Here is a 22,379-nt window from a genome sequence, read left to right as displayed (position 1 = left end):
AGATTTGAACATGTGCATAGGCTAAGGAGAAGATGTCAGAAGGCAAAATTTTTTAAAAAGAGAGATGAAAGAAAGGGACTATGAATAATGAGAAAAATCACAAAATAGGTAAAAAGATGTTGGTTTAAGAAGACAGAAGGAGTAGGCTTGGATACAAGGTAGAACATTGTTTTTCTGAGGCAGAATGGAAGGAGAAATGAATGGCTAATGATATAGAGAAAATCTGAGAGTTCACCATGGATAACCCAGTAACCTAAGTCAAATAGATGGAAATCTGGCAGGAGTGAGTTCAGCTTGAAAAGAGAGATCCTGGATTGAAACAGGTGCTGTGGAGAATTGGAAAGATAATCAATTAAGGATGAATAAAAGAATCGATAAGCATCTTTGAGAACCCAGCTATGGTTCACCTTAATGGATCTCATCAGAGTCAGCTGGGGAACCATCTCAGCTCTGGCTTAGAGAGCTGAGCCAACCGAGGGAAGTGCATACAATGGAGGTCAAAGAAACAAAACAGAAGTCTAAGGAGGCAAGGGGCATTTTACAACACTTCAAATGGGCAAAGTGTTTTATTGCTGCATATCAACTACCCAAATACTCTTTTACAATGTTATTTTCACAACTCTGTAAATTTTACCTGATCCATTTTATGTATTGTGAAAGACATAAATAATATAAATGGGTATTAAGAACTTCAGACAAGTTGTTCTTGAATCCTTTTTAAAACTTCACTGAATTTCCAATTTGGGGGTTGAGCCCAAACTAATTTATTTAGGGCCCTGTGGTAGACTGGTTTCCATTTTTTCTCTCAACTGTAACTAATGAATTAATTGTGAGGCTTTGTGTAAAGTCTATCCTCCCCACTATAATATACATTCCAACTGGGCAGGGAATGTGCCTGTTTTGTTCTGTTCTATATCCTGGAATATTCAGCACCTGGAATAATTCCTAGCACATAAGAGGTATTCAGAAATATTTGTTGTTGACATGTGGTTGCCAAGGGGGAGGGATGGAGTGGGATTTTGGGGGTTAGTAGATGCAACCTATTATGTATAGAATGGATAGAAAACAAGGTCCTACTATCTAAACCATGACCTTCATAATTTTCATACATGTACTGACCACAATCATTTCTTCCACTACTAAGCTATATAATAATAAAAGATGAACAATCAAAAAAAAAGAAAACAAGGTCCTACTGTATAGCACAGGGAACTATACTCAGTATCCTGTGATAAACCATAATGGAAAATAATATATTAAAAAAAGAAGGTATATATATGTATAACTGAATCACTTTGCTGTACATCAGAACACAACATTTACACATTGTAAATCAACTATACTTCACTAAAAAAAATTTGTGGTTGTTAAATATTTATAAAAGAAGATACCGGATATGTCTGGGTAACCTCTCTTAGTCAATTTGTCGTATGCATTGCTTACTGCATGTTTGATAAGTTCGAAATGTTTCTTTTTATTTCAGGAATATCTATAATGTTCAAAGAAGATAATGCCTTTTATTGTCTCTATAAACTATTACATTCTCTGCCTACACTGTTGAAATGACAAGAAACAACGTGCTTACTTTTAATTCACCCTCCAATCTCCTCCTTGCAAACTGATGTAAAATTTTCAGAGTATCTTAGTGTCGATCCTCACCAATCTTAACAGAAATTTCCACAAATTTATTACCGTATTGCTTTATAAGATCATCATCAGATTTTCTGAAAATTCTGTGACAATGTTTATGTCATAGTCTCTGGCTCAGAAAATGAGTCAGTTAATTAGGTTGTCTGCCCGAACAAATGTTTTCGTCATTCACATCATGATCTTAACTGTCTTTCAGCAATTGAAGAGCCTGTAAATTTATTCTTTCTAACGCCTCACTGCCGCCCTCTTCTGGTGGCACATAACAGCACAGGCACATGAGATAACTAGATGTATATTTTTACTTAATGAAAACAAATATTGCACTCCACAGAACAAAAAAGATACTAATAAATTACAAGACTGAGTAATGATGTGAGAAAATGGAAAACATTTTGAAACATTAAAATGTGACATATTTACCTCACCAATAATCTTCTTTTAACTCCATTTCAGTAAAAATCCATTAATCTTTTTGAATTTCATTATAGAAAAAAAATTAATCCATTGTTTTATCTCTATGATGTTTTAATATAACAACAATAAAAATTACACTTGTACTACGGAGAAAGAGTTTGCTAACCAAATTAACAGTGTAAATAGCACTGCAGGGCATGTTTAAATTGCTTGAGAGAAAAAAATCTATTAAACTATTAGAGTATTTTAGAATGACTAAATATATGAAAGAAATACTGATAATTCAAAAGAGTATTATCTATTTATGAAATGCTCCATAGGTCCTTCACTTTCAAATAATGCAGTAGTTCTGAACATACATATCACCTGAATCCTCTGTTCACACTATTCTCTTGACTCCTACCTTATTCTCACTACACATCCTACAGTCAAGGAGGTCTGCCAACTTCTCATAAATGTGGTCTCCACGCTCTCTGTCTCTCCTGTTGCTGCCTGTACTGGGTCCTCTCCAGTTCAGACTGTTAGCCTCTATACTGGTTTTCCTGCTACCCGTCTCTTCCCCCATTTCCACATTCTACTCTTCACTGACTGCCAGATAGCTTCTTAACAACAGAACTGTGTCACTTTTCTACTTAAAAATGTCTGTTGGCTTGTTGTTGCCTATAGGATGAAGTCCAAGCCTCTGATCTTGGCATGGAGAGTCCAACCTGCCATGCTCAGCACTATATACAGTGCAGCATAGTTTCTGCCACTGAGCACCTGCCCTTAGAATCCTGGAATAGCATCCCCCAGCACTTTGTTTTTGACTCTGTGGCAGAGCTTGGTCCAAGGCTCTGTCATACATCAGTTACTTAACTGTCTTCCCAGAGACTGTGACTCCTGAGAGTGGCCAGTGTCTCACTGGTTCTCTTTTGAATCTCCAGCACACAACTGGAGCTAGCTGTGTAACTAACACACAGGAGAAGCTCAGTGCAGGTTTATGAACAGATAAGTGAATGAATGAATGAATGAATGAATGCTACTCTCCCCACCTTTAATGAAATCCTCCATTTTCGAGTCTTGGATTTAATGCCATCCCCCTAAAGCCTTTCTTGACTCTTATCTAGCAGAATTAATTGCTATCACAGTTTTTTGTTCATGTTACAGTTAGCTGTATATACTCCTGTCTCCTGTGCTAGGTCATAATCGCTGAAAAGCAACCTGGGAGAGTGAAAAGGGCATGAGCTGTGGACACAGACAGCCCTGAGCTTGTATTCTAGTTCTGCCACTCATTCTCTGTGTCATCTTCAACAGGTAGCTCAGCTTTTTTTTTTTTTTTTTTAATGTTTAATTTTTTTTATTGAAGTAGTACAGTTGATTTACAATGTTGTACCAATCTCTGCTGTACAGCAAAGTGACTCAGTTATACACATATGGACATTCTTTTTTTAATATTCTTTTCGTTATGGTTTATCACAGGATATTGAATATAGTTAGTTCCCTGTGCTATATAGTAGGACCTTGTTGTTAAATTATTTTATTTTTTTTGGCCGCACCGTGCAGCTTGTGGGGGATCTTATCCCTTGACCAGGGATTGAACCCAGGCCCTCAGCAGTGAAAGCGTGGAGTCCTAACCACTGGACCGTCAGGCAATTTCCAAATTATTTTATTGTTTTGGTCAGCTTTTATGAAATGAACATTATTTTCCTCATCTCTAAATGGGGCTAACACTGCTTCCCCATAGGTTTAATGCAAAGATTAAAAAAGAAAGTGAGGGAATTCCCTGGCAGTCCAGTGCATTTATGTGCATTTTACCACAATTTAAGAAAATAATTTAAAAATAATCAGAAGGAAATACATCAAAATATTGAGTTTTTGACTCTAAGTAATATTTTTTGATTATTTTCCTCTTCTTTTCATATTTTCTACAATGACTACATATAGCTATATCATTAGGAAAAAAGAATTTAATGCAGAAGTTTTATATGAAAACTTACCCAAAATCTGCGTTTATTAGATTTCAATCCACTTCTGATTTAGGAGAACTTCCTAGTTAAGAAAAAGAAAGTTAAACTCAGAGGCCTCTCTTACAATAAAAGTATAAACACAGTAGGAAATAATCTCTACTCTTTATTTCCTGCATTATGTCATAGGCATTGTTGCATGCTTGCTATCTGAAACATCCAGGTAAGAGAACAAAGGAAACTCATGTTCCTGTGTCCCCAGCGAGAGTGGAGAAGTTACATCTGGTCATCGCTGTTCCTCACTTTAGATACACAAGGAGGAGGAATATCACATCAAGGAAGACCAGATCCTGTCCAGAGTGCTTGATGGGGGACAAATCTCTTTTGGTCTCCCCCTTACCCGAGCCCCTTAAATAGAGGAGGAGGTCTCAAATCTCTCCTTAGACTTTTGAAGCAGTTCAACCATAAAGGAGAGAAACCTCACTATTGCAGGTCTAAACTATCAGGGGTGGTACTATCTGATAATTTTGTTATGCAGGAAATAGCGAGCCTTTGCAGAAAAAACCCTACTGGATATCTTGTCTCTTGAAGTTCTTAACTCCCATTCACCGACTTTAAAAAAAATCTATTACTTTGGGGGCTTGCCAGAGAAAGGGAATTCCCCTGGTTATTTACACAAAAATTTTGTTAAAAGAGTTTGCAGTAATAATCACTACTTTTTCATGTTAACAATGGCAATACAGGACTTCCCTGGTGGTCTAGTGGTTAAGACTCTGCACTTCCACTGAAGGGGGCAAGGGTTCGATCCCTGGTTGGGGAACTAAGATCCCACATGCCTGCTGAGCAGCGCGGCCGGAAAAAAAAAAAAAGGCAATATATTACATTTCATAACGCTTTACATTTTTCAGTCACCTTGAAAAATCTCTCAAGGGGCAGCTTAGGTACCTAGCGCCCCTGAACCACCAGTTCTGGATAAGCAGCCTCCTGTGTTTTATTGCCACTTTGGACCTTGCTTTTTCCTTCCTTGTTTAAGCTGCACAGCCCTCCTCCCCACAGCTTTGAATTTCATGTCATCACCCACTGTCCCTCATTGTTCTTGTCAACTGCCAACTCCCAGGGCATTTAATTCCTGGATCCTTACTATTCTCTCCAAACCACCCCTACTCTTGGAGAATTCAACTATATAGTGATGAGGGGTTCTCAGTTCCTTGAAATTGTTTCTTCAAAGATCTTGTCCTTAACCCAACTTTAGGTATTCGTTCCCAAGGTCATACAGCCTACATTTTGTTATGACCAAATTTATTCTTCCATACTTTCAAATTCATGTATTCCACTCTCTGTCCACTACCACACATCTTGTCCCTTTTGGGTCTCCCAAATCCAACAATCCTAACATTCCACTGGGACTTCTAATCCACTGGTCCTATCACCTTTCCATAGACCCTCACCCCCTTTGAGGTCCTGTCTCTTCTTTTTAACCAGCTTAATTTCCATGGTCAATCATGATAATCACCATCCACATACACCTTTGACTCCCTTGTTTTTAATATTTGCATGTCAAAATAACAACTTTAGTTAAATCCAACTTTTACACAGCTGAGCAATGATGGGAAGAAAACATAACTGTGCCACCTGTTCTCACTTTAAATTTCTGACTCTGAACCTGTTGGGAAAACTAATATTCAGGCTTCAGAGGCAGAAGCAGGCCTCTGACAGACCTGTGACCCTGCCCAGACTGCGCCGCCCCTGCTTGCACACCTAACAACTGCTGCTAGCAAGTCAAGTGGCGCGTATGATAAGAAAGGGAGTGGGTCTTGGAATTTCTTGAGCCCTGGGGACCTGGCCAGTCCCCCAGGGTCTGGAAAATCTTGTGACTCACATGGTGAAATCAACAGCATTTTAAAAAGTGAATCCAGAGCTGCATTTTTGCACGCAAACTGATGATATCAATTTGCGGCCTGGAATTATAAACGGAAGCCCCCAGAACTCCAATCTGAAGTCTCACCCGTGGGGTGGATGCACGGCCTGGGACCTTTCCCAATTGGGGCTCCAGACTGCTGTCACTTGAGACTTCGCAGCTGCTATTTTGATCCGGAAGTAGGTGTCAGCCCAATTCAGTGATGTATACCCTGTTACATTTCCCTAATATTCTTGTTTCTTTCCTTCTAATGACTGTATATTGAAATTAAGTTGAATCACCTTTCATTAAAGAATTGATTAAAGCTATTTATGTGAAACGAGTGGTTATTTTGCCAGTGAATCCAATGAACCTTAAAACCGAAAACAGGCTTTCAGCAAAACAGAACTTCAGCAACTAATGCTGCAATCACACTGCACTTCTTGGGTCCATTCACCTTCCAATCTCTTAGTTGCCTATTTCACACTTTCTCTCCCTCCTCTACCCTCATTCTCAGCAATCAGAAGAGGATTTCCACAGACTCCCACCTCCCTCTACCAATCTAACAGCAGCTGCACCCCACACCCTGCCTTCCCATCTGCTGTCAGAGATGAATCACCCATTCTCTTTTTTTTCTTTGTGTGTGTGTTTAAAAGAAAATCAACAAATGTTTATTGAGATGTCATAGAGTACAAAATAGATTTTTAAATGCTTGAGATAAAAATCAAGGAACTGTTTATGTCAGTAAAAATATTAACTTTAATATGTTGTCTCTTGTGTATGGAAATGATGGTCTTGATTTACTATCAGTAGGACATTCCCTTTGATTTGTTTACTTAACTAGTGATTAAAAAACTCTTACCTCCTGAAACAATTAAATGGATAGTGTTGGTCTCATTAACATATTTGGACCATCTGATTCACATGGAGGTAGATAAATCTGAGAAATGTGAAACTAATAAAAACAGATAATTGCAAAATTACAAAGCACACTGGATGAAACGGCTAAAATCACTTGCCTATACTGCTTTGTGAGAGTGTACACTGTAACAACTCTTTTTAATTAATTTATTTTTTAAAAAAGTAGGTCACTGTTGGTTATCTGTTTTATTTTTTAAACTTTATTTTATTTATACAGCAGGTTCTTATTAGTTATCTATTTTATACATATTAGTGCATATATGTCAGTTCATATATCCCAGTTCATCCCACCACCACCCCTGCAGCCACTTTCCCCCCTTGATGTCCATATGTTTGTTCTCTACATCTGTGTCTCTATTTCTGCCTTGCAAACTGGTTCATCTGTACCATTTTTCTAGATTCCACATATATGCATTAATATATGATACTTGTTTTTCTCTTTCTGACTTACTTCACTCTATATGACAGTCTCTAGGTCCATCCACGTCTCTACAAATGACCCAATTTCATTCCTTTTTATGGCTGAGTAATATTCCATTGTATATATGTACCACATCATCCTTATCCATTTGCCTGTTGATGGGCATTTAGGTTGCTTCCATGACCTGGCTATTGTAAATAGTGCTGCAATGAACATTGGGGAAGAATCAATATTGTGAAAATGACTATACTACCCAAAGCCATCTACAGATTCAATGCAATCCCTATCAAATTACCAATGGCATTTTTTACAGAACTAGAACAAAAAAATCTTAAAATCTGTATGGAGATACAAAAGACCCCGAATAGCTAAAGCAATCTTGAGGGAGCTGAAGGAATCAGACTCCCTGACTTCAGACTATACTACAAAGCTACAGGAATCAAGACAATATGGTACTGGCACAAAAACAAAAATATAGATCAATGGAACAGGATAGAAAGCCCAGAGATAAAGCCACACATCTATGGTCAACTAATCTATGACAAAGGAGGCAAGGATATACAGTGGAGAAAAGACAGTCTCTTCAATAAGTGGTGCTGGGAAAAGCGGACAGCTACATGTAAAAGAATGAAATTAGAACACTCCCTAACATCATACACAAAAATAAACTCAAAATTAATTAAAGACCTAAATGTAAGACCGGACACTATAAAACTCTTAGAGGAAAACATAGGAAGAACACTCTGACATAAATCACAGCAAGATCTTTTTTGACCCACCTCCTAGAGTAATGGAAAAAAAAAAGGGACCTAATGAAACTTAAAAGCTTTTGCACAGCAAAGGAAACTATAAACAAGATGAAAAGACAACCCTCAGAATGGGAGAAAATATTTGCAAATGAATCAACGGACAAAGGATTAATCTCCAAAATATACAAACAGCTCAGGCAGCTCAATATTAAAAAAACAAACAACCCAATCCAAAAATGGGCAGAAGACCTAAATAGACATTTCTCCAAAGAAGATATACAGATGGCCAAGAGGCACATGAAAAAAAGCTGCTCAACATCACTAATTACTAGAGAAATGCAAATCAAAACTACAATGTGTTATCACCTCACACCGGTTAGAATGGGCATCATCAGAAAATCTACAAACAACAAATGCTGGAGAGGGTGTGGAGAAAAGGGAACCGTCTTGCACTGTTGGTGGGAATGTAAATTGACACAGCCACTATGGAGAACAGTATGGAGGTTCCTTAAAAAACTAAAAATAGAACTACCATACGACCCAGCAATCCCACTACTGGACATGTACCCAGAGAAAACCATAATCCATTCTCTTATGTAAAACCAATCATTCCATTCACACAATAATTCTACCCCTCTCTCTACTCAAGCACATTGATGCACGTTTTTGCTCTCCTCTCTCTGCCTCTTACATCACCAAGTTTTTGCTCTCCACTGGCTCATTCTTATCAATTTACAAACAAGCCATTATTTCTTTCACCTTAGGAGAAAAGTCTCCTGACTTCACTTTCGTCAGTAGCTATTGCTCTTTGCAGTAAAAATTCCTTGAAAGAACTGTTCCTACTTGAGCTTTCAACCTGTCTTTTCCCATTCTCTTTTAAATGTACTCCAATCAGACTATTGTTCCATCACTCCACTGAAGCTGCCCTGGTCAAAGTCACTGATAACTCCACATACCTAAATCCAATGGTCAGTTCTCACTCCTCATCTTAGTTGACCTACCAACAGCATGTACACAGTCCCTTCCTCCTCTACTGCCCTCCGGGATACCACACTCTCTTGGTTTTCCTACTATCTCACTGATCACTCCTCCTCAGACTTTTCAGTTGGTTCCCTCTCCTCTCCTAGACCCCATCATATTGGAATGTGCAAAGGCTCAGTCTCTGGCCCTCCTCCTTTCTCCATCTAGATCCACGCCTTGGTGATTTCATTCAGTTCATGGTTTTAAATACCACGTATTGTTTAAAAGTCACCTGATTTCTATCTCCAGTTCAAACTTTTCTCTTGAACTTTTCAGAAACATATTTTCAACTGTTTGATATGTGCACTTGGATATGCAATAAGCATCACACTTTCAAGATGTCCACATTGAACTCCTGATCTGCCTCAGCTTATGCCTACACCCTTCCAGGAGAGTGAAATGAAAGACCAGCTCTTAGAAGAGCTGTGCATTCAGAAGATGCTGAGTGGGAGCAGATGGGGTGACTGGAAAGGATACATATTTTCGGGGAAATTTGGCCAGGGGAACTCCTTGGTTCCCTCAGGTTCACTCAGCCTTTCACTTTGTATGTGTGCAGCTTTCAGTCTAAAAAGCTTTTCCTTTGACAACCGTGACTTGGGGGAATTACGGTGTTGAGATGCTGTGGAACTTCTGAAATCTGTTGCATAATAAGTAATGCTTTTCTTTTCTTCCACTCTGACTTCCTTTTTCACACACAGTGGCTACTAGCTTGCAGGTGAGAGGTATTACCAGCCTACTGGATGCTTCCCAGTAGCCTTGGTCAAGAAGTATTTAAATTATAAAAGTCTTGAAGGTTGTGCCACAGTAATCTCTGATGTATTATTTCAGAATTTAGATTTTTCTTTTTTTCTTTTTTGTGGTACGCGGGCCTCTCACTGTTGTGGCCTCTCCCGTTGCAGAGCACAGGCTCCGGACGCACAGGCTCAGCGGCCATGGCTCACGGGCCCAGCCGCTCCGCGGCATGTGGGATCTTCGCGGACCAGGGCACGAACCCGTGTGCCCTGCATCGGCAGGCGGACTCTCAACCACTGCGCCACCAGGGAAGCCCAAGAATTTAGATTTTTGAAACAGTTTATTGTTATGAGTGCAAAAAGTGTTATTGTAGAAAATCTGGAGAAAAAGTATGGTAAAAAAGAAAATAAGAATTACCTATGGTCTCACTAATAAATAAGCGCTATAAATATTTTGATATCATTGTTTCTGTGCATGGTTATAATACTCATAATGAAGTTTTAAAAAGTGTAAGTTTTCAAAATTTGAGTATTCTTTGACTATAATTAAGCAGTCTGATTTTTGCCTCTCAATTACGATGCCTACATATATTCAGAAGTGATTTAACAAAACATGGTGACACTGTACATACTTTGGTGGCACTTCCTTTTACTATGTCCTATGGTTAACTTAGGGATGTTTACTGCATGTGTTATCTTCTGTTTTTCTTTCAGCCTTACTTTGCAACTAGACATCCTTACCACTCTGCCTGCCCCCTACATCCCACCTCTCACAGATGACTAATCCCAACCCTCATCAGTGAGTGTTAACCTTTATCTAAATTTTCCTAAGATCTCTCCTATCGTGTATAGGGCAGGCATAGTGCACTTAATAGCAGGATGCAGGAGCCTGAAGTAAGGCCAGAACCTCCTTTGGAGTTATCTGTTCAAGTCAGGAAGGCACCTGAAGGACAAACACAGCTGCAGGTACTGGGGAAAGTCTGGTCTGGCAGGTATGTCATCTCACTTGCAAGGGATGTGAAAAGACACTGGCAGAGTTCTAGCAAATGGTTGCAATTAGAGGTGGAGGAAGTGTACTGCATGAGGTAGAGTAATGGAGTCACCCTAACAGCACAGCCAAGAGGTGGAAATAATAATTATTACCATTTATTAAATAAATACGCCAAAAATAGTACCTGACTCACAAAACTGTAGTGCATATTAAGTAAGATAATGTATATAAGCCTTGTAGCAATAAGACTGACATACAGGTAGTCCCCCCTTATCCACAGGGGATCAGTTCTAAGACACCCCAGTGGATGCCTGAAACCGTGAATAGTACTGATGAAATAAAATTTGTATTTTAAAGTAGGACAAGAAAATTTAAGCATAAAATTCTCTCTGTCCGTTTGGGCCTCCTCCCTCCCCCTTTAGTGTGCCGTGTTCATCTGCATTATACATTAACCAGACCTCCTCAAAGGTGGGAATGCCTGCTCAACCGCAAAAGTCAATTTTTTTTTTCCCTTTCTTCGACACTAACGTTTTCTTAACTTGGTAAGTGAATTTTCATTGACAGTACCGAACCTTATATATACCCTACACACATTATCTATGACAAAGTTTAACTTATAAATTAGGCACAGTAAAAGATTAACAATAACTAATAATAAAATATAACAACTGTAATAATATACTGTAAAAGAAGTTATGTGAATGTGGTCTCCCTCTGTCTCTTTCTCAAAATATCTTACTGTACAAATTTTATGCCTTTCTCTTTTAACTACACACTAATCATGCACTAGGGCCAAAATTGTTGCAGTCTGAGGTGTGACAGCAAAACTAGCACAAACTTCATTTTCTTTCTTTACAATTTCACGAACAGAAGATTCGTAGATCTTGCTTACCGTAGATCTTAGCAAATTCAGCGCACGACTTTTTTTCCTTTCCTTATTAGGTCGAGAACTTTCACCTTTTCACTTAGAGGAAGCACTTTAGAGCTTCTCTTTGGCATATCCGAATTGCCAGTATCACTACTCTGGCTTTTTTTTTTTTTTTTTTGCGTTACGCGGGCCTCTCACTGTTGTGACCTCTCCCGTTGCGGAGCACAGGCTCCGGACGCGCAGGCTCAGCGGCCATGGCTCACGGGCCCAGCTGCTCCGCGGCATGTGGGATCTTCGCGGACCAGGGCACGAACCCGTGTGCCCTGCATCGGCAGGCGGACTCTCAACCACTGCGCCACCAGGGAAGCCCATTACTCTGGCTTTTTAGGGCCACTGTTCAGTAAAATCATGGTGACTTGAACGCAGCGCCTGCCTATCATATACCGCCACCGTCGGTCTGATAACCAAGATGGCCGCTAGGTAACTAATGGGCGGCTACACTCCACAAACAGACGATCCACGCTATTCACGCCCCAGCCAGACAGCGCGAGATTTCATCACGCTACTCAGAAGGGTGGGCAATTTAAAACTTAGGAATTGTTTACTTCTGAAAATTTTCATTTAATATTTCCGGATGGAGAGTAACTAAAACCATGGAAAGCAAAATCATAGATAAAGGGGGACTACTGTACAGAATATGCTCAATAAATATGCATTAATGAATAATGGATACTTATTATTAACTATATTTAGCATTGGTGAACAGATTGTCATTTATGGTGAGTAGGAGAGAGACCTGCTTTCATGGCTTCTTAGACTTTTAGTTACTGCCTGTTCATGAATTCCCTGAACTCTGTGATCTGTTCACTTCATGTTGGATCCCAGCCACACAGTAAGTCTCTTGCTCCCAGGCTCTTTCTATTCATCACGCATTAGGATACCTGGGTTCTAATTCTGGCGCTGTCACAAACCAATTGTATGAATTTAGGCAAATCACCTTTCCCTGCTAGACCTCAATTTACTCACCTCTAAAATTAGGGGGGTTTTAGAGATTATCATACTAAGTGAAGTAAGTCAGACAGAGAAAGATAAATATTGTATGATATCACTTACACGTGGAATCTAAAAAATTATACAAATGAACTTATTTATAAAACAGAAACAGACTCACAGACTTAGAAAACAAACTTATGATTACCAAAGGGGAAAGGTGGGGGGAGGGATAAATTAGGAGGTTGGGATTAACATATATACACTACTATACATAAAATAGTTAATCAACAGGGACCTATTCAATACTCTGTAATATCCTATATGGGAAAAGAATCTGAAAAAGAATAGATGTAAGTATATGTATAACTAAATCACTTTGCTGTACACCTGAAACTAACAAACTATTGTAAATCAACTATACTCCAATACAAAATCATTTTTTTTAATGTTAAGAAAAGAAAAAAAAATTTTTAATAAAATTAGGGGGGGTTGCTAAGGTCTCTAAAGTCCTTTCCAACTCTACGATTCTGTAATGCTATTTCCACCTCTCAAAATTCAGCAGCAAGTAACTGAAGATCAGTGTCGGCCTGGTCTGCTAGCATAGGAGCTACGTGGTCTCCACGGGATTTAACGTAGAATTATTTCCTCCCTAGAATGAATTCCCAAAAAGAAACTGCCAATATGACCATTTTAATGGTCACTGGCACATACCATGTTATGTTAATGGCCCTGGACCTAGATGATGCTCTCCCCAACTCCCACCCTTCAGCCCCAACCTGAACCCCACTTCAGAGATAATGGTATCTCAATGAAACCAGCAAAATGGAGCTACAATGCTTACTCTGGGATAATTCACCCTCTCTATGATTCTTATTTCAAAAAATATTAGCTACATGCTGCATCTCTTCGATTTTATGACAATTCATGAGGACCGCAGGTCTGATAAAAGTTTGATAAAGCATTTCTCTATCTATATTTTGTACATCTATAATTAGGAATTTCAACAGATTGTATTATCAGTTGAGCTCTGTCACCAAGGACCAGTGAAGTTCAAAGATATTGCACTGGTTCGGAAAATATCCACTTCTCAAACACATTACAGCAGTATTTCCAAAATTTTAGCCATTTACATGCCACTTTCACAATCTTGACCATATCTGCATATTATCTGTAACAGTAGTTATTTAATCATTTCCTTAAAATCAATAGTAAAGTGGCTCACTTTCTTTTTTACTTAACATCTTTCTGGGCAATAATATCCATGAAATCATACATTTTAAAAGCTAATTATATTTTTAATGCACATTAAACTAAGCACAACTCAAATTTTCAGTTTGGATATGTGACACCTAAAAACAGTAATTTGTATACCATACTTTGGGCAAATGATATTAATATGTAACTGATATTTAAGCTATGATCATCTCTTTCTGTTCTTCAGACATAGAAGAATGATAGCATCAGATAATATTCTTACTTTTAAATTCATCTACTCCACTGAACTCTATAAACAGAGCAAATCACAACATCCTGAGAAAATAGATGTCACTGTCAATAACAAGAAACAGAGTCCCCCATATAGAGCGGCAACAAATACAATAAACATAAATATGGGGCCTCCCTGGTGGTGCAGTGGTTGAGAATCCGCCTGCCAATGCAGGGGACACGGGTTCGATCCCTGGTCCGGGAAGATCCCGCATGCTGCGGAGCAACTAAGACCGTGCACCACAACTACTGAGCCTGTGCTCTAGAGCCTGTGAACCACAACTACTGAGCCCACGCACTGCAACTACTGAAGCCCGCGCGCCTAGAGCCCGTGCTCCGCAACGAGAGAAGCCACGGCAATGAGAAGCCCGCGCACCACAACAAAGAGCAGCCCCCACTCACCGCAACTAGAGAAAGCCCCTCGCGCAGCAACAAAGACCCAACACAGCCAAAAATAAATAAATTAAAAAAACCCATAAATATGGAATGAGTTTACAACAAAAGTTTGAATGTCCATTCTTGTTAAAGTTCTTCAACCCATAGAACTTAAAATATCAGGAAATAAAAGCATTTACAATGAACATTTTATTTTGAAAAGCTGTCATTCTCTGCAAAAGATTAAGGGACAGAAAAATAGTACATGTGCTGTGTTCTGGGAGAGGGGTCAGTGAAATTTTGGAATGGGAGAAGCCATGGAATTTCAGAAATATTTTGAAATGCACACACTTATTCTTAAGGAAAATTCCAGGTTCTAAACCCAAACTTAGATCACATAGCACTTAAGGGGGGATTGTTACAGCTTAACAAATCAGGCGCAAATCAGTATTATTTTATGTGAGATTTTATAATATCCATCACAATTTACATATAGCTTTTTTTAACTTCAAAAAATAATATTTTAGAGTTTAAAGTAGTTATTGTCTCTCTACTCATGCAAGTGGATGCTATAAAATTTTGGAGTCTTGTTGGGGGAAGAACTTGAAGAATTCATCTCAGACTCAAAAAGACATTTGAAGTGGAGAGTAAATTATTGCTAGAATAATTTAAAGTGTTTTGTTTCTTTTGAGGCTGCAGGTTGACAGGATTTGGACAAAGGAGGTGGGAAGACAGAAGTAAATTATTTTGGTCAGTGGATATAAAGACTTGACTCGGCTTTTGTTTACATCTGTTGTGTTATCCAAGCGGTAAATTAACCTACACCCACCCTTACCCAAAATAATGCACACCGTACAGTCATGTAATCTGCTGACACACCACTCAGACCTAGGGGTGCACAGCTTCTGTGGTATAATTACTAATACTCTTTTTGGTTCACTTGAATTCGAGGTCAAGGAGGAAAGAGGAGAAACAACAGAATCTTGAGACTATGATGAAGCATCATGTATAGACTTGTACAGCAACAGTGATTACATGTGAAGAATTAAAAATGTTCTTAACAATGAAGTATCAGCCAACCAAAACCGAATATTGTTTCTCATAAGAGTACTAGCTGCACTAAGTAAAAAGAAAAGGCAGAGGGAGATAGAAGCAAACAGAGATGCCATTATGTTGTGACATAAAGTCCCCTCCCTTCTGATCCTGCCTCTCTTTTCGCCCTCACCCACCTGCAAATTCCAAACAATTCTAAAGGTTTTAATCTGTGGCTTTAAAAAGTCATCCGGACCCCTAATTTTAAATGCTAAAATTGGTTAATGAAAGGACTCTTTTGAATAGAAATACGAAGGATTTTAATTTTTCATACTTTCTCTCTACATAATGCTTCTCCACATCCAGAATTCCCCTCGGGGTTCATCCCAAATGAGAAGAGCAATTTTTCAGCCTTATCTGTTTCCTGGCAAAACTATTGAGGCCATGATAAAAGTGACAGTTTCTGTTATCACTACCTATATACTCCAGGCAAACGTCCCAAGGTTAATTTTTCAAATAAGTAATCCCAGTTCCTGTAATCAAAGATCATAATTCAGTGATAAATAAAGCCAGATGTTCACTAGCAGCAGTTCTAGCAAGTCTCATGACTTGAGGACTTTATTATATAAACTTTTTTTTTTTTCTTTTTTGGCCGCCCAGCGCGGCGTGGGGGATCTTAGTTCCCTGACCAGGGGTGGAACCTGCGCCCCCTGCAGTGGAAGCCCGGAGTCTTAACCACTGGACCGCCAGGGAAGTACCCATTATTTAAGCCTTTAAAAGAAAGGGGTTTCGGGACTTCCCTGGTGGCATAGTGGTTAAGAATCCGCCTGCCAACGCAGGGGGCACAGGTTCGAGCCCTGGTCCGCGAAGATCCCACGTGCCGTGGGGCAACTAAGCCCGTGCTCCACAACTACTGAGCCTGAGCTCTAGAGCCTGCGAGCCACAGCTACTAAGCCCGTGCGCCTAGAGCCCGTGATCCGCAACAAGAGAAGCCACTGCAATGAGAAGCCGGAGCACCGCAACGAAGAGTAGCCCCCGCTCACCGCAACTAGAGAAAGCCCGCGCACAGCAACGAAGACTCAACGCATCCAAAAATAAATAAAATATTCAAAAAAAAAAAAAAAAAAAGAAGCTGGTTTCTTTTCTCTTCCTAATAACCTAACTTTACTGCTGTAGGTGGTCCTTTTCCCCTCCCCCTCCCTTTCTGGGGAGTTTTCAGAAGTGCAAATGTTCTTGGAGCTCCAAAGTTATTTCAATGTAGAGAAGGCCACCAGGTGGAAACAGGGTCACAATTTAAGGAAATACTGCCTTAAAAACTATGTCACCTTTTATACCCACATCTACTGAGTTTTTGTCATTAAAAGGCTGATACTCACCTTTATCTCGAAGAAGAGGAAATACACTATAAAACTAGCAAATCTAACTCTGAAAAAAGTTAATTATAGCACAACCTCCCTGAAATATACTGTTTCTCATAAACGGCCTCCGTTTCAGGAAGTAGGAATTTGAAAGAAAACATAGACTGTTATTGTCTCAGAGTTTGATTGTGCAATTCAACTCCGGGACTTTCAGCAGTTCTGGAATTGCTTAAGTGAAAGGTATTCTGGGAGTTGTATTACTACAGAAAAGTTCCTTCTTCTAAAGAAAGTGCAAGAAAACTCCTTATTTGGACTAAGTCAGAATGGAGAGCCAGTCCCCTTGAGAGCCGAGGAAAGAGACCGTTAGTAAGAAACAATGAACATGACATTGTTTGTGATCTATTATCAAAAGAAATTCATGTTACAGCACCATTCGGCGCTCCATCTATTTTAGAATTAGTGTGCAGAATTGAGCTTATTGTTACAAGGACACCTATACTACCAAGTTTTTGAATTGAAAAATGAAATTGGGATTGACATGTATACACTGATGTGTATAAAATTGATGACTAATAAGAACATGCTGTATAAAAAAATAAATTAAATAAAATTCAAAAATTAAAAAAAAATGAAGTTGGAATTTATCTCATAGAAAATCTCATTGGGCTGACTGGCTTAACAGTGAGGACTATCAACTAGTGTTATATAGTGGATATCGTCCTTCAATCTAAATCTGCGGCTCCAAATTTTGACAAAAAAATATCAAAAGTACATGAAAAGATATTTAAATGTTTAACAACATTTTATTGGAAAAGTTGTTGACGTCAACAATATTGTAATTTCCTCAGTCCTTTCTGAGCCTGCTGGATTAAAGAAGTGTCCTCTCCAGTGAAGGAGTAAGACATTTCATTAGTAGTAATTTGATAAGTCTTGGTAAAACCTTTTTGATATAGTTCCCCCAAACTGAGAAATTGAATGACGAATAAGTGGGTGACAAATCCTTCGGCAAGCTGGATGGTTTCCAACTCTGCTTCTCAACAAAACAGAAAAAGAAACTACTTACGTATTCAGCTACTAAGTATTTTAAGTACTAAATACTCAGTATTTAGACAACTTAAAAAAATTTTTATGATAGATCACTATGTAATTCTTAATATATGACCTTAGAAGAAGTTCAAATAACCAAATGAATTGTATATCAAAACTCTTTCTATCTCCTTTTATTTATGTAAAGAGTTTCTCTTTTCTTTGTATGCATTTTTTTTATAGAATGCTGGTTTATTCCAGCTTTCAGTAACATTCATCCATGAACTAATTTTTAAAAACCTTATAAATCGGGCTTCCCTGGTGGCGCAGTGGTTGAGAGTCCGCCTGCCAATGTGGGGGATACCGGTTCGTGCCCCAGTCCGGGAGGATCCCACGTGCCGCAGAGCGGCTGGGCCCGTGAGCCATGGCCGCTGAGCCTGCGCATCTGGAGCCTGTGCTCCACAACGGGAGAGGCCACAACAGTGAGAGGCCCGCGTACCACAAAAAAATAAATAAATAACTAAATAATAAAAAGAGAGAAAACCTTATAAATCTCACTGAGAAATGCATTTTCCATAAAATCTTCTTCTGTTTAATAGTTATTCACCAGAATATATCATTTATTTTTGTCTTTCTAATCTATTATGAATTCATAATCCTTGTAATGTATAACTCTGTATTTAAAAAATTAACACTTAAAGTCTATGGTCAGAGGAAATAAAAAAGAAATTTAAAAATGTTTAATTTTAGTATGCACATGTTTTTATTGTAAAGAAATATGACTTTTTTTTTTTTCTTTTGGCTGCTTGGCTTGCAGGATCTTAGTTCCCCCACCCAGGCCCTCAGCAGTGAAAGTGCGGAGTCCTAACCACTGGACCGCCAGGGAATTCCCAAGAAATATGATTAAAATAACTTTCAAGCATATAAACTACTAATATTAGGAGAAAATTCTATGGAGAAAGTGGAAAGGAAATAAAAGTTGAAGGAGATGAATAATATAAACTTTCCAGTTGTTAAACTTGTACATGTACAAGAACTTGTACCTGTGTTTTTAAATGGATGATGGGGTCAGCAAATTACTAGCATATATAATTTCCATTGGGTACATCTAAAAGAGTTATTAAACATCTGACTTAGATCATTTGCAACTATTTAAAGTGTTGATAAAAGATGGATATCAACTTAAAAATGTGTGAGTGTTGTTTTTGTAAAATTCTGTTTGAGAGTAAATGAGCAAAAATGTTAGAAATTCAGTATTCTAGAGCCTAAAAGAGGGCATTGGATACTTGGGAATGGAAAGAGAGAAGAAGGGTACTGATACTTTTATCATCCTTATTTGAGGGATGCAATGAGGCATTTATCTTGCCTACTATCTGGACAACAGTTGAATCTGTCTCCAATAGCGATTTCTGGTAGAATTCCCAGAGCCATGGAAACACAAAGATAGAATGTCTCATTTATGATCACAATGTTGAGCTTTAGAAAGATTTCAAAGATAAAAATTCTTTGAGATGGAAAACTAATAACGCAAGCCTCAACTATTGTGAGATGTACACTCATAAAAGAAGTACATTATGAATCACTTAGAAAAACTGGTTGCACCATCATATTCATTTTTATTTTCTAGGTTTGACTATTTTCTAATCTTGACTATAAATCGCTAAAACAAGCTGATATCATTCATTTGTTCAGATAACATGTTTAGAGCATTTATATTGTGCCTAGTGTTACATTGGTGCCATGGATTCAGACTGACCACGTAAGAAATACCCTTAATGCAATCACAGCGACAGATAGATTGGTGGATATATGGCTAGAAATTACCTGGAAAGATAGGAGTTAGCTCATAATATGAGAGCTTTGTGTTTAATTCTAAGGAGTTTGAACTTTTATCTTGAAAGCACTGGGGAATCACAGAAAAATTTAAGGAATATGGTAAAATCATATAACTATTTTAGAAAGAATGCTCATTGTAGTAGGAAGGTTGGATTATGGGACAAGGTTTATTCCAGGAGAAAATCATGGTAGTGGATGGATTAGAAGGCAAGACTGGAGTTAGGAAATTGAGTTAGAAGACTACTGCACTGGTCTATACTGCAATCATGACTGGGCTTAATTAATAACAGTAGATAAAAAGCAGAAAGAAATACCGGCTTCCCTGTGGCGCAATGGTTAAGAATCTGCCTGCCAATACAGGGGACACAGGTTTGAGCCCTGGTCCAAGAAGATCCCACATGCCGCCGAGCAACTAAGCCCATGCGCCACAACTACTGAGCCTGTGCTCTAGAGCCTGCAAGACACAACTACTGAACCTGCGTGCCACAACTACTGAAGCCCACGTGCCTAGAGCCTGTGCTCTGCAACAAGAGAAGCCACCACAAAGAGAAGCCTGTGCACTGCAATGAAGAGTACCCTCCGCTCGCCACAACTAGAGAAAGCCCGTGCACAGTAATGAAGACCCAACACTGCCAAAAATAAACAAATAAAATAAATAAAATTTAAAAAAAAGTAGAAATAAATATTTAGGAGACAGGTTCACAGGCTTGTGTGACAGACATAGAAGTATGGGTAAACGACTTAGAGGCTGTCCAAAAACAATAACTGTAGTTAGAGTTTACCGAGGGAGGATGTGAAAAGTCACAAAGAGCAAGTGTGGTAATACCAGTATTCATGTCAGAAAAGAGGGGCCACAAACGAGATGGGGAAAGAATGTGTAGATCACAGCAGAGAAAGCAAAACAAAATTATGCTCTAAAAACAGGATTGGCTGTATAATCTGTGGGATCTCTTGTCCAAAAATTATTAAGAATTTCAAGATGGCAACAGCAGAGCCAAGCATGAGGCCCTGAGTATGGGGCCCTGTGCCACCGTTCAGGTCACATCCTCATGAAGCCAGCCCTTCCTAAAAGCCAGGTAGGTGAGAGTGGCTGGGTCATATCTCAATAAAGTGGGAGTGGTCAACAGTACCAAATGATGCAGAGAAGTGAGAAGGATGAGGATAGAAAAGTGTCCATTGGCTTGGCAGGTAGGTCAAGGATAGTTTTAACAAGAACAAATTCAGTGGAGTAGTGGTAGAAAGGAGATGAAATATTTTTAAAATCCTAGTAAGATAAATAGAGTAGAAAGAGAAACTTTCCATCTAAGCCTACATTAAATAAAATATCCAGGTGGAGCCTATTTTTGGGGGGGGTTACATTCTTTGCAAAGGTCTTCAGTGATGGAGCAATATGATCTCAAGACCAACTTAACCCTTTTATTATATAACTAACTACATAATAAACATGAAGGCCACAAACAGCAGGGAATAGTGAGATTTCTATGGGCATAATGGCCAGAATGTCATTCTGGAACTTTCTTCTCAGAATTAGTTGTCAGCACAATGATGATAAGCATAAAGAAAGAACCAGAGATGGAGGATAAAAAGAGAACTTATTCCAGGTATGGCATTTTTCTGGGGAAAGACTTTCTGTTTTATTTCATGAGAAAATGAAATTATTGTATTATAAATTAAATAATGTATATTGTCTAATCACTCATTAGTAGTATAAAGTTGTTAGTTGTTAGGATGCTAGTAATTCATTAGATTTTAAAAATTAATGGAAAAGCACTGGGACTTCCCTGGTGGCACAGTGGATAAGACTCTGTGCTCTCAATGCAGGGGGCGTGGGTTCGATCCCACGCACATCCCCTAACTAAGAGTCTGCATGCCGCAACTAAGGAGCCCGCCTGCCACAACTAACACCCAGTGCAACCAAAAAAAAAAAAAAAAAAAAAAAATTAATGGAAAAGCACTAACAAATGAAATGTAAATATTTAAACATTAAAGAGGAGGAGGTGTGGGGTTGTTATTTTCTTTCTTACTAAAAATTACACTAATAAGGAGTACTATATGACAAAGTTTAGATTTAACAAGGCAAAATTAAGTTACTTGGTTTGAAGGATATGTGACAGGTAGAAATAATGCATCCCTCCCCCCAAAACTGGCCCTTCTTTTCCTGCTTACATAGCTCTCATAATAAGTGACTGGGGATTCCAGGATCAGGATCCACTGGAGACTCATTATCCACTGGGCTCCTCTAACCAAAAGACCTTATTAGTGTTTTACTGTTGTCTAAAAATTACCACAAATTTAGCAGCTTAAAACAGTACCCATTAAATGATCTGTTCTATGAACTAAATGTAAAATATTTATAAATGAAGATGCATTTTAAGTGTCTATAAAATGATACTATAACTAGAGCATGGACATTTTATAAGTATTTAAGAATTTAGAGGAAAAGTAATAAAGGTCCTTTGGTATACAAAAACAAAAAAAAAAACAGCATCCATTTATTATTTCAAGGTCTTGTCAGTCAGAAATCTGGGCACATTACAGCTGAGAACACTGCAGTTCTCGTGTGAGGCCTGGGGGGACTCCTTCAAGGCCCATTCAGGTTGTTGGCAGAATTCCATATATAGGACCAAGGTTGCCAATTTTCTTGGTAGCTGTTGGCTGGGGAACACTCT

General features: G+C 38.6%; 1 protein-coding gene across 1 annotated transcript in view; it reads right to left on the bottom strand.

Moving 5' to 3' along the window:
* Positions 1–22,379, bottom strand: part of ALPK1 (alpha kinase 1) — a 129,410-nt gene that overhangs the window by 100,935 nt on the left and 6,096 nt on the right. The window contains exon 2 of the mRNA XM_060148602.1: positions 4,041–4,092. The gene's annotated coding sequence lies outside the window, so the exon portion shown is untranslated. The remainder of the gene's footprint in view (positions 1–4,040; positions 4,093–22,379) is intronic.

Source organism: Lagenorhynchus albirostris, chromosome 4 (genome assembly GCF_949774975.1).
Source record: "Lagenorhynchus albirostris chromosome 4, mLagAlb1.1, whole genome shotgun sequence".
Classification (NCBI taxonomy): domain Eukaryota; kingdom Metazoa; phylum Chordata; class Mammalia; order Artiodactyla; family Delphinidae; genus Lagenorhynchus; species Lagenorhynchus albirostris.
Note: the sequence above shows the minus strand (reverse complement) of the source record. Positions and strands in the feature narration are given on the sequence as shown.